Source organism: Mesocricetus auratus, unplaced genomic scaffold, assembly GCF_017639785.1.
Source record: "Mesocricetus auratus isolate SY011 unplaced genomic scaffold, BCM_Maur_2.0 Super-Scaffold_100015, whole genome shotgun sequence".
Taxonomy (NCBI): domain Eukaryota; kingdom Metazoa; phylum Chordata; class Mammalia; order Rodentia; family Cricetidae; genus Mesocricetus; species Mesocricetus auratus.
In genome coordinates, this window is record NW_024429198.1 from 62,522,217 (window position 1) to 62,532,441 (window position 10,225).

Genomic DNA, 10,225 nt, shown 5'->3' on the forward strand with positions numbered 1-10,225 from the left:
GTAGAACAAGAACAACTTAATATACAAACAGTTCCAGTGAGAAATTAAATTAGATCTGGGGTTTCTCCAGGCTGTCAGGGGTATCACCATTTCAGTACATCAAGCACAAACCTCCAACAGCCTCAGGGAAGGAGAAAGGTGGTGCTTCCTGTAGTCTGCGATTTGGGTCCTTGACAGGTAGTCAACCTGGGGGGCATCACCTAGGCTCGGGAGGTTCTTCCCAGTTGACTTTAGTTGAGTATTTATCCTCTTACTTGACTTCCCTCCTCTTCAGTCACTCCCCCTCAGAACTCTCATTTTGAGTGTTATAAAGGGGCTGTTTTTAACTTTAAAGAATGCTTTCAATATTTCCATTTAAGAAGAGCAATTCCCTGGTGTAATCTTCCTTGTCAAATTTAGCATGTATGGTAAGTGTCCCATATATGGAAAGAGCAAAGATAGACTAAGGGTCTTGGTGGAAGGTGCAATTAGAATATCAACATAGTATATCAATCAACTCCAGCCCAGGACTTATTTCATTCCAACGTGAGCCACATGCCTTGGATGACCCTGTGACCTTTAGGAAGAGCATTATAAATGCCAAGCCCTCGTGTATTTTAGAGTTCAGTCATTTAAATTATTTTACCTTAGCACTTCTTGGTGATACTCAAGAGTATTAGGATAATTCCCTCTCTTTTACAACCTATATACTTCATTAGCTAAATATCATTGGCAGTTTTCAGTTGTAACTTGTATGATAAAGATTATCCTAATGCTTACAAAAACTTAAGTCCATTCACTGGGAAATAAGTCAAATATTTCGGACAAATTATTCAAAGATTTAACAAAAATACCATCTAAAAGAATACTTATTTTACCATTTTTAAAGAACAGTCAACACTCCCATTGGTTGTTAAAATTAAACATCTTGAAGATTATTTAAACTAAAGGAATACAGTCTTAATTTGAAAGAACACTTTCTAATATTACTCTTAATTGATAATGTCACAAAGCAAAACAGTTTTTAAAATTCCAGCAAAGAAAGAATAATAATTAAAACTCACATCTAGAAGATGACAGTTACAAGGTGGGAGGTGGTGGTGCACACCTTTAATCCCAGCGCTTGGGAGGCAGAGGCCCATGGAAATCTGAGTCTGAGTCAGCCTGGTCTACCCAGTGAGTTCCAGGATAGCCAGGGCTGCAACACAGAGAAACCGTCTCAAAAAGACACACACACACACACACACACACACACACACACACACACACAGAGAGAGAGAGAGAGAGAGAGACAGAGACAGAGACAGAGACAGAGACAGAGAGACAGAGAGAGAGAGCGAGAGAGCGAGAGAGAGAGACAGAGAGACAGACAGAGAGAGCGAGAGAGAGACAGAGAGACAGACAGAGAGAGAGACAGAGAGAGACAGAGAGACAGACAGAGAGAGAGACAGAGAGAGAGAGAGACAGACACACACACACACAGAGACAGAGAGAGAGACAGAGACAGAGAGACAGACACACACACACACACAGAGAGACAGAGAGACAGAGAGAGAGACAGAGAGACAGACACACAGAGAGAGAGAGACAGAGAGACAGAGAGAGAGACAGAGAGACAGACAGACACACACACACACACACACACAGAGACAGAGAGAGAGAGAGGACAGCTACATTCATTACTGGTTTTTACTTCAAGAATTTAGTCATATAGCAAAATTAGCTTTTACCACAGAGATCAGTCTCCAGTTATTTCCCTCAAATCAGAAAGTCCAGTTATGATTTCAATGGGTTTCTCAAGCTCTTTTGCCACACCAGCTTATAAGAGATTAGAACAGAGTAATTGTAAAATTATTATCTGTTCATATTAATAAGTTTAATATAAATATAAGATACACATATAAAAATTATGAGGCAAGGTATTATTATGTATCCCAGGCTAGCCTTGAACTCACTGTGTAACCCAGACTGACTTCAAACTCACACTGGTTCTCCTGACTCAGTGTCCCAAGATCTGGGGTTATAGCACGTGCTGCCACGCCCACAGCCCTACACGCAACTTTACATTTTCCACCAGCTAAATTCTAAAAAAGGAAACTATAAAATTATGACAGTACATTTTGGTCCTGTCTACACAAGTTATTACATCAAAATTTAAATTCGTGTGATAGTTTGAGTCACTTTTATACGGTTTCTCCAATTAGCAGTCTAAGCATGTTTACATCAGGTGGTCAGGGGCTGCACTGTAGCCAGGGGCTCCTATGGTAGGGCAGCTGGTCTGGCCTAGAACACTTTTCTTTATAGCAGAGTGAGACTTGAATTTTCCACATTGATATGCTGGTAAGCAGCTAAGATGCCAGTGTTACAGATGCAGATATATACGTACTGGCTACTCCTGAACATGCTTGGAAAAGTTCTGCAACATTCCATCAAAGCAACACTTCCTTAGGCATCGCCAATTTGTGTGTGTGTGTGCGTGTGCGTGTGTGTGTGTGCGTGCGTGCGTGCGTGTGTGTGCGTGTGTGTGTGTGCGTGTGCGTGTGTGTGCGTGCGTGTGTGTGCGTGCGTGTGTGTGTGCGTGTGCGTGTGTGTGTGCGTGTGTGTGTGCGTGTGTGCGTGTGCGTGTGTGTGTGTGCGCGTGTGTGTGTGCGTGCGTGCGTGTGTGCGTGCGTGCGTGTGTGTGTCCTTACCGGAGTCTATCTTAACCCCACTTGACTCTGGAAACCTGACTTCATCCTAGACTTTCCTGAGTACTGCCATAGAGCCAACAGTACTCTCACTTAGCAAAAACTACTACAGGCCATGAGTCCCCACTGAGCTGACTGTTCACAGAATCCAGTCTCTACACATTGGGCTAAGTTAGACTCCTTCTCATGTTAGAAACAATCTTTATAGAAGCCTCCTGAAAATACACTGTCATGGTGGGCATGTTTTGGTGGTGGTGACATGACAGATACCCATAAAATGGGAATATGATCACATCTGATACTTGTGGGGTTTTTGTAGAAGGGCCCGATTAACGCTGCCACTACACAGACTTTTTAAAAACTTTTGGGATTTTTTACATACTGATTTTAGAATACTTATCAATATCCTATAGTCATTTTTAGTGGCAGATTTACAAAGAAAGAAGCGGCTCCTCTTTTAAGAGGACCTCAATTGCATATGGTTTTGACGTTTTGTAGTGTAGAATTTCAGCATTTTTCTCTTGGCTATTTCCAGTATCATATGCAAGGTTGCTTACCCTGGGCTCCCTCAAGGTTAAATCTCCGAGAACCATTTTGTTTCATGATTCAGCGTCTACTGTACAGGAGTAGTTGGGTGCATTTCAGATTGGATAAAGAAAAGAAATTCCAGAAAAGGATTGTTCGTAGAAAGCCAAATAAAATAATTTTAAAAGAGGTCATTAAAGTGAATTAGCACTCGGCTCATACACAGCATCGCCAACTGCATAATTATAATGCCATCCTGTAATCTACTTATCATTGCAGAGTGCCCAGTCTGGTTGTCTAGCTTTGAGACAGCACAGAGTTTCCAGACATGTATTTATGTAATGAGATCTGTGATATCTTCGTAATCACTGTCCATTAGGTCATATTCCAACTTCCTTAATGTTTATCACTGATCCGTGACTGATCAGGGTCACTGCTGACATTTCGGCACTTACTGGTTGAACCCTGCCAAAGATTAGATTGTGTCTGCACTGGTTTGTTTGCTTTTAACATGAAAGTATAATTTTTTTTTTACACTTTGGTGTTCATAGCCTCATGATGGAAATGTACAAAATTTTCTACTTAAAAATGTTGTCACTTTACTTTCTTATAAAACTGTTCCTTCACAGTGAAGGTGAGATAGAGGAGGGACAGAGGGCAGAGGGAGGAGGGTGGGGGGGAGAGGAAGTGGGGTGGGAACACGGACACCCAGCACTGCAATGACAAGCAGGGTCAATCTTTCTGCGTGAGGACTCACTTCTGTCATTATTACTCTGTGACTATCACCTGAGGTCAGTGCAGACCCAGTCCAATCATGTTACACTTACCTTGGAAAGGAGTAACAAGCAAGTTACGGTCGGCTGTGAGTTTTCATGGATGGATGGTGGATGCATTCGGAAAGGCTTGACTCCATCTGTTCCCGAGCACCTGGCCTAGGATTCCACTTAGGGCGAGGTCAAAACCTTGCCATGAAAGCAGCCTCACTTTTGCAGGAATCAGCTTCAAAGAAGATGCCCAGCATCCGACCCAGTTAGACTCAGAAAGTCCCCCACCCACCGAAGGACTGAGAGCGGTCTCTTTAATACGGTACTGCTCTTGACCAGTGATAGGAAGATGGGGTCCTGTCAATCATATGTCTTTGCATTGCCTTATCACCCCCACTTGTCAGAAGGCCTGTCTTGTTGTATCTGTCCTGACATCAGCTTCACATTGGAAATGGGAGGCTCTCTCAGCTTCACATTGGAAATGGGAGGTTCTCTCAGCTTCACATTGGAAATGGGAGGCTCTCTCAGCTTCACATTGGAAATGGGAGGTTCTCTCAGCTTCACATTGGAAATGGGAGGTTCTCTCAGCTTCACATTGGAAATGGGAGGTTCTCTCAGCTTCACATTGGAAATGGGAGGTTCTCTCAGCTTCACATTGGAAATGGGAGGTTCTCTAAAGTTCTGGCAGGAACATTCCAGGTGACCTAGAGAAACAGGCTTTCGTTGCTCCATAGTTTAAAGTACTAATGAGCAATTCTAATACAAAATCACATTGTCCATAATTGTTTTCAGTATAGTCTGAAGACTGGCCTACAGATACAGAATATTTATAGCCAATCTGATCTTTGCTTTGAGTCACTGTTGAAAATGAAAATATTTAATCTTCAGTTAGACTGAATAATCTTTATTTTCCATCTAAAATATTATTTCAAGATACTCAAATACATTAGGCTTCTCTTTTTTGAAAACAATTTCCTGAAGCTGTTTCCAAATTCTGATGGTTATGGATGATAAAAAAAAAACCTTCTCGATGTGTTTCTTCATCATATCTTTGAAACATGAATAATAATATATTTTGTAAGGGACACAAGTATGACCCTAATTTGAAAATTATCTCATAGGTGCCTCCTTTTAACTTGACCTGTTTTGTATGCATGTGCAACTAAATGTTTATCAGTGTAACTAATATATAATTTGTATAGGTTACTAAATATCATATTCATGACTGATTACTTTTCTGGTCATTACATTCTTAGCTTTAGTAATATTTTTATGATCATCTATAAACCAAGAGGGTGTTCTAATGCCTCCTAAATTTTAAATTCTTTGGTCGAAATGACACGAAAGTCATCTGTCATTCTATGTCCAACAGATACTGCTGTTCCCCTTAAAATTTTTAAGTATCTCATGAGTTTGGTGAGTGGGAACGGTGACTTGAACACAGACAAATCCAGTGAATGCAAGTTACAAACAAAATGGGCTATCGGGCTGATGTTCTAAGTTAATATTCTTACCAGTTTGGACTCCAGTCATTTTTATCTCTGGTCATGCGAGATACATGTATGCATTTCAATACACAACACATACACATGTATACCTATAGTCTATTTAACGTGATAAACACCAACTATGAGATGATCAAAAGCAGCACGATGAGTTTATTTCATCTGGGAGGTTACAGTCCGTCATCGAGGAAAGCCATGGTAGGAACCTGGGGGCAGAATGTGGAGCAGAGAGCATGGAGGACACTTCACCGGCTTGCTGCGCCCATCTGCTCAGCTGTTAGACAGCCGGCCACCCCGACCTACAGACAGTGCTGTCCATGGTGAGCGGGGCCCTCCCATAGTAACCGAGGAAATGCCCAAAGGTCCGTCTGATCAAGGCCATCTCTAATTGAGACCCCTTCGTATTACTCGGGATGTGTCAGCTTGATGCCTGGAGCTAACTAAAGCATGTAAAGCTAAACTACTTCCACACGGCTCTTCAGGGAACCAAATTTAAACCTCCAAGGAAAATATTTCAGGACTCAGGCAAACTACAGATTAGAAAGCAAATCTTAATTTAGACACAACTCAAACCGACATTGTGATGGTCAGATTCATTCATGGGGTTGTTTGTTTTTTATCTCTTTGCAGGCTACTGGAGCTGCACTGGATATTTTCAATAGAGACCATACAATTTACATCACCTAAAATGTCTATATGGTCCTTTATAAGAAAAAAAATGCTCATTTTCATTGCCCCTCACACTTTGTGATGACCTTTAGGGATCCATGTTCCAAAGCTGTAGGATTTTTGCCTTAGTTAGGGCTATTTCTCTTATTTGCTATTTAGAGGTTAGGTGAGCTTTGTTTCATATTGCAAATGGTCTCACAACAGTTGTGCAAGAGGTAAAATTAAAATTTCCATGTGAACAAAAAATGAAAAATTATACCATTTCCCGAAAAAGAAAATTAGTGTGATGAGTTAAAAGTAGAAGTTAAGATTTCCAGTTGTTTGGACATATTTTAGAAACTTAAAAAAAACACATGTGAATTAAACAAACTAACAAAAAAACCAAATAATGTTCACTCATATTTAAGTCAAACTGGAGCCCTGTTGCTTAGCAAGCTACAGAATGTGCACCCTCAGGTTTTGAATTTCTCATGATACGATGAAGTAGTTTCTATTGGATTTTCATTAACATTTAGGAGATAGTGTATTATTCTATGACAATCACTTGCTCATCAACAGTTTGGGCGAACACTTACACGGGCAACTTCACTTTTAAAAACGACTTTCCTATGTCCATGCTTCTCTGAGTGTGGTGGGTTCCATGTGAAAAGCACCTCTAGTTCATACTTTACTTTCCTAGCAAATCTAGGAGACCAAGAAGAGCCCTCTAGTCCATTTCTACCCAGAAAAATTACCCATCCCAAAGCATCTGCCTTAAGGGAACCAAGTAACTCAGTTATTCAGGGGAATCTAAGCATTTGTGGCTTGTTTCAGCCTGACTTTCAACATTTGTAACTGCAAAGGTCACAGATGAGACTGTAAGGAGGAAGCAATTATCAGCCTGTCATTAGGAAGATCTGCAGTTTCTGTATGATGGGATGGAAGAGTCTCTTTAAACTGATGGAGCCATCAGTAAGAAGATACAGCCACTGGGACATTACAGAATGTGGGAACAAAAGACATGAGTCACCCTCTGAGCCCTGGTGCTTAGCATGGGCTGGAGACAAATTGCTGGAATGAGAGGGAGAAGGTGACACACATTCGGATTGAACATTCTTATCTGCCTGTCTTCCAGATGGCTCCAAGTTTGAATAGACTTAAAACCTTACAATAGCTACTTTTCTTTCTAGAAATTAAACAGCATGGCTTAGAGGATATTTGGCCTTCGTGGAAAGCAAACTTGAAGGACATGATTCACTAGTAGCAAAAGCTTCCAAGAAACAGCCCGTTCCAGGAACCCTTTTCCCACAGTAAATCTTTTCTGACAAGCCATTGCTTGCAAAATATGAATGGAAAATGAATTTAGCCCAGTGATACTCTTTGGGTAGCTAAGATGTCTCTTTTGGAGAGAAAAGACAAGTAATCACACATACAGCCTGTACTGAATACATGCAGACAGTAAGCACTTCACGGTGGGAGAGAGGAAAATGGTCTCTTGTGCCAAGAATGTGCAATGCGGATCTTGAACGGTTAGACAATCTGCAATTAGGGAGGAAGGGGACTTGCCTGATCAAGGAGCGGCAGCGCCGGGGTAGAGAAACACAAGGCTGAGATACACATGGTATCGTGGAGCGGGCAGTAGTCTTATATCTAAACCAAGCTCCTTGCTGCTCTCTGCTCTGGACAGCTGAAGGGGAAGCTCTTCTCCTGCCCCTGCTACCTGGCTAGTCTCCTAGTACACACCTAAGCAGCATGAAGTCACCCAGCATTGTGAACACATGTGTTTGGATGCACACAGCTAATCTTCAAACCTCAAGCTGGTCCTGCCAGGTTCTTACATTCCTCACTCTCTTTTGTTCAGTGTATGTAAGGTTATAATTATACAATATAAAAAATCTAAAGAATCTACTATATCTCGGAGGCACTACTTTCCATTCATCTTTAAGACATTTGGATTTTTAAAATATGGATTACTAATTAGAATTACAGTGTGACTTCTCTGACTTGAGTATCTTTGTCTATTTCTGGTAATGTCTGTGGATAGTGGATGGCTGCATTACTCCAGGATGAGAGACGGAGACAAAGACTATCATCCAGGTGCTAAGAAGTAAAGATACTATTAGGACAGAGAAAACATGTTAGTGGACACTGAGAAAGGGAGACTTGCCGTGAGGGGTTTCCAGGCGTAGACGGCATCATCTGGGATGTCTTTTTGAGACTTCTCAGATGTGAAATTTGCATTGCTGGGTTGTTGAGAGTTTTTTGGACTAAAGGTACATAAGCAACCTCAATGGCAGCATGGATGAGTACAGAATAGCATCATATGCAATAAAACAGGTTTCCTGTAGTCTAGATCACAAGTCATTAACCCAAAATGTGAGTGTGTATGATGAAATGGAGAAGAAAGTATAAATACGTTAATTTACACAGCTAAGATTATGGTTGGCTTTTACACTTTCTAATAAAAAGTACTAAAAGAAGCTGTGAACATTAATGTGTCAAAATGGTGCTATTGATTCCTTAATACAAAGACACGATTATAATATTTTTAGGTAAGCATGTTAAGCCTGGTTTGGCTACAAATGTAAATACATAAAATGCTTGCAATCAACAAAACCATGTCCATTTGCTAATGGTTGAGGTACTGTATTCTTCAATGTGCGTGACTGACCAGAGTTCACACTTCCTATGAGGAGACCAGGACAGCCATTGGCTCTCTCTCAACTGCCAAAAGTCTAAGATATTTGATGGCTCACTGGATTTTTCTTGGATGCAGGTTGGACAACCCAAGTCAATGATTAAATATGTCCATTTGGTGACAGTAGGGGTGTTGGCCAAGAACTTGAAGAAAGACTATGCGACATGAGCAAAGTCAATGCTGCTAGGCTAACTGTAGAGCCTGACTTTAGTGAGGACCGATGTAACTCTAAGTTCACCCAGATTGTCAGAGCATGCCAAAAGAAGCTAGCCGGTGCCCTGCAGCTGGCCAATCTGTAAAGGAATCTGCATGTGCAATGTGATAATAAATCATCTAAGAGCCCACCCAAACTTTGCATTCTGTGATTTGAACAGCTACCACCAATCAAGGCATACCAGGGACATTCATTTTCCTTAGGACTGAAATGCACAGCCGAATCACCATTCTTTTGGGTAAAATTGTACTTTGCTTATATAGTACTTTTAATACTTGCATACTGGGATATTCACTGTCTAAAGAGTTAAGACTGTGAAATTCATAAGGCTAGAAAGGCACATTAGTAATTACTTCATCCAGTAAGTCCATTTTACTTAAAGCGAGTTAACACACCTTGGAAGTTAACTACCTGAGAAGTTCACAGTGACCAAGAAGGGGACAGCATTGCTGCTGCCACTGTTCAGCCCAATTCTCACCACTAAAATATCTTCTGGACATTACTGCATCAACACATATTAAAACTGACTTTTCCTTATAAAGATATGAAAATACAGAAAGGCAGAAAATTACTATAACACTTTCCAAAAGCCATTGTCTTTTTCTCTAGTGTTGATTTTTACTTACAAATTTTCAGAACTTGCTGTATCAATCATTATGCATGTTTTTTTATGTTCACCACAATTCCATCCAAGATTCCTCCAACATCCTAAACAAAGACTTCTCAGTTGAGGGAATGTAGGGAAATACTAGAGTAAAACAAGAACTCCCTCAGTAAACCAATGTGTTACAAGACGACTTGATATTCATACATTATTTTTATACTTCACTGTGGTTTTGCAACCTCTAGATTTCCTTTAATAAAGTCTGTTGCCCTATACTTAAGAGATTTCACCAAAGCAAAACATAAATAGGATTATAATGCTCTAGGAGAAAATATTAATGAAAAAACATTTTGGTACACCTGCTTCCTCGATATTAATTTAGATCTCAAGAGTTCACACATCCACACAGCTGGTAACACATGAGCATAGATCCATGCTCTCCTGGGATACATTTGTAGTGCATTCTTTTTAATAGTTCTGTGTCATCTCTTGGTGATAAAAGCCCATGTATAAATGTGGACATTTTTGCTCAGAGCAACAGCAAGACAATAATGCAAATAGAATAGTACTGGCAGATGCCATGTAATATCAGCCGCTAACT

General features: G+C 40.6%; 1 long non-coding RNA gene across 1 annotated transcript; it reads left to right on the forward strand.

Moving 5' to 3' along the window:
• The first annotated feature begins 3,864 nt into the window (after positions 1 to 3,864).
• On the forward strand, positions 3,865 to 9,150 carry LOC106022504. The gene is made up of 2 exons (XR_005881739.1): positions 3,865 to 4,593; positions 4,624 to 9,150. It is a non-coding gene; the product is annotated as an uncharacterized LOC106022504 (long non-coding RNA).
• Positions 9,151 to 10,225: the final 1,075 nt, after the last annotated feature.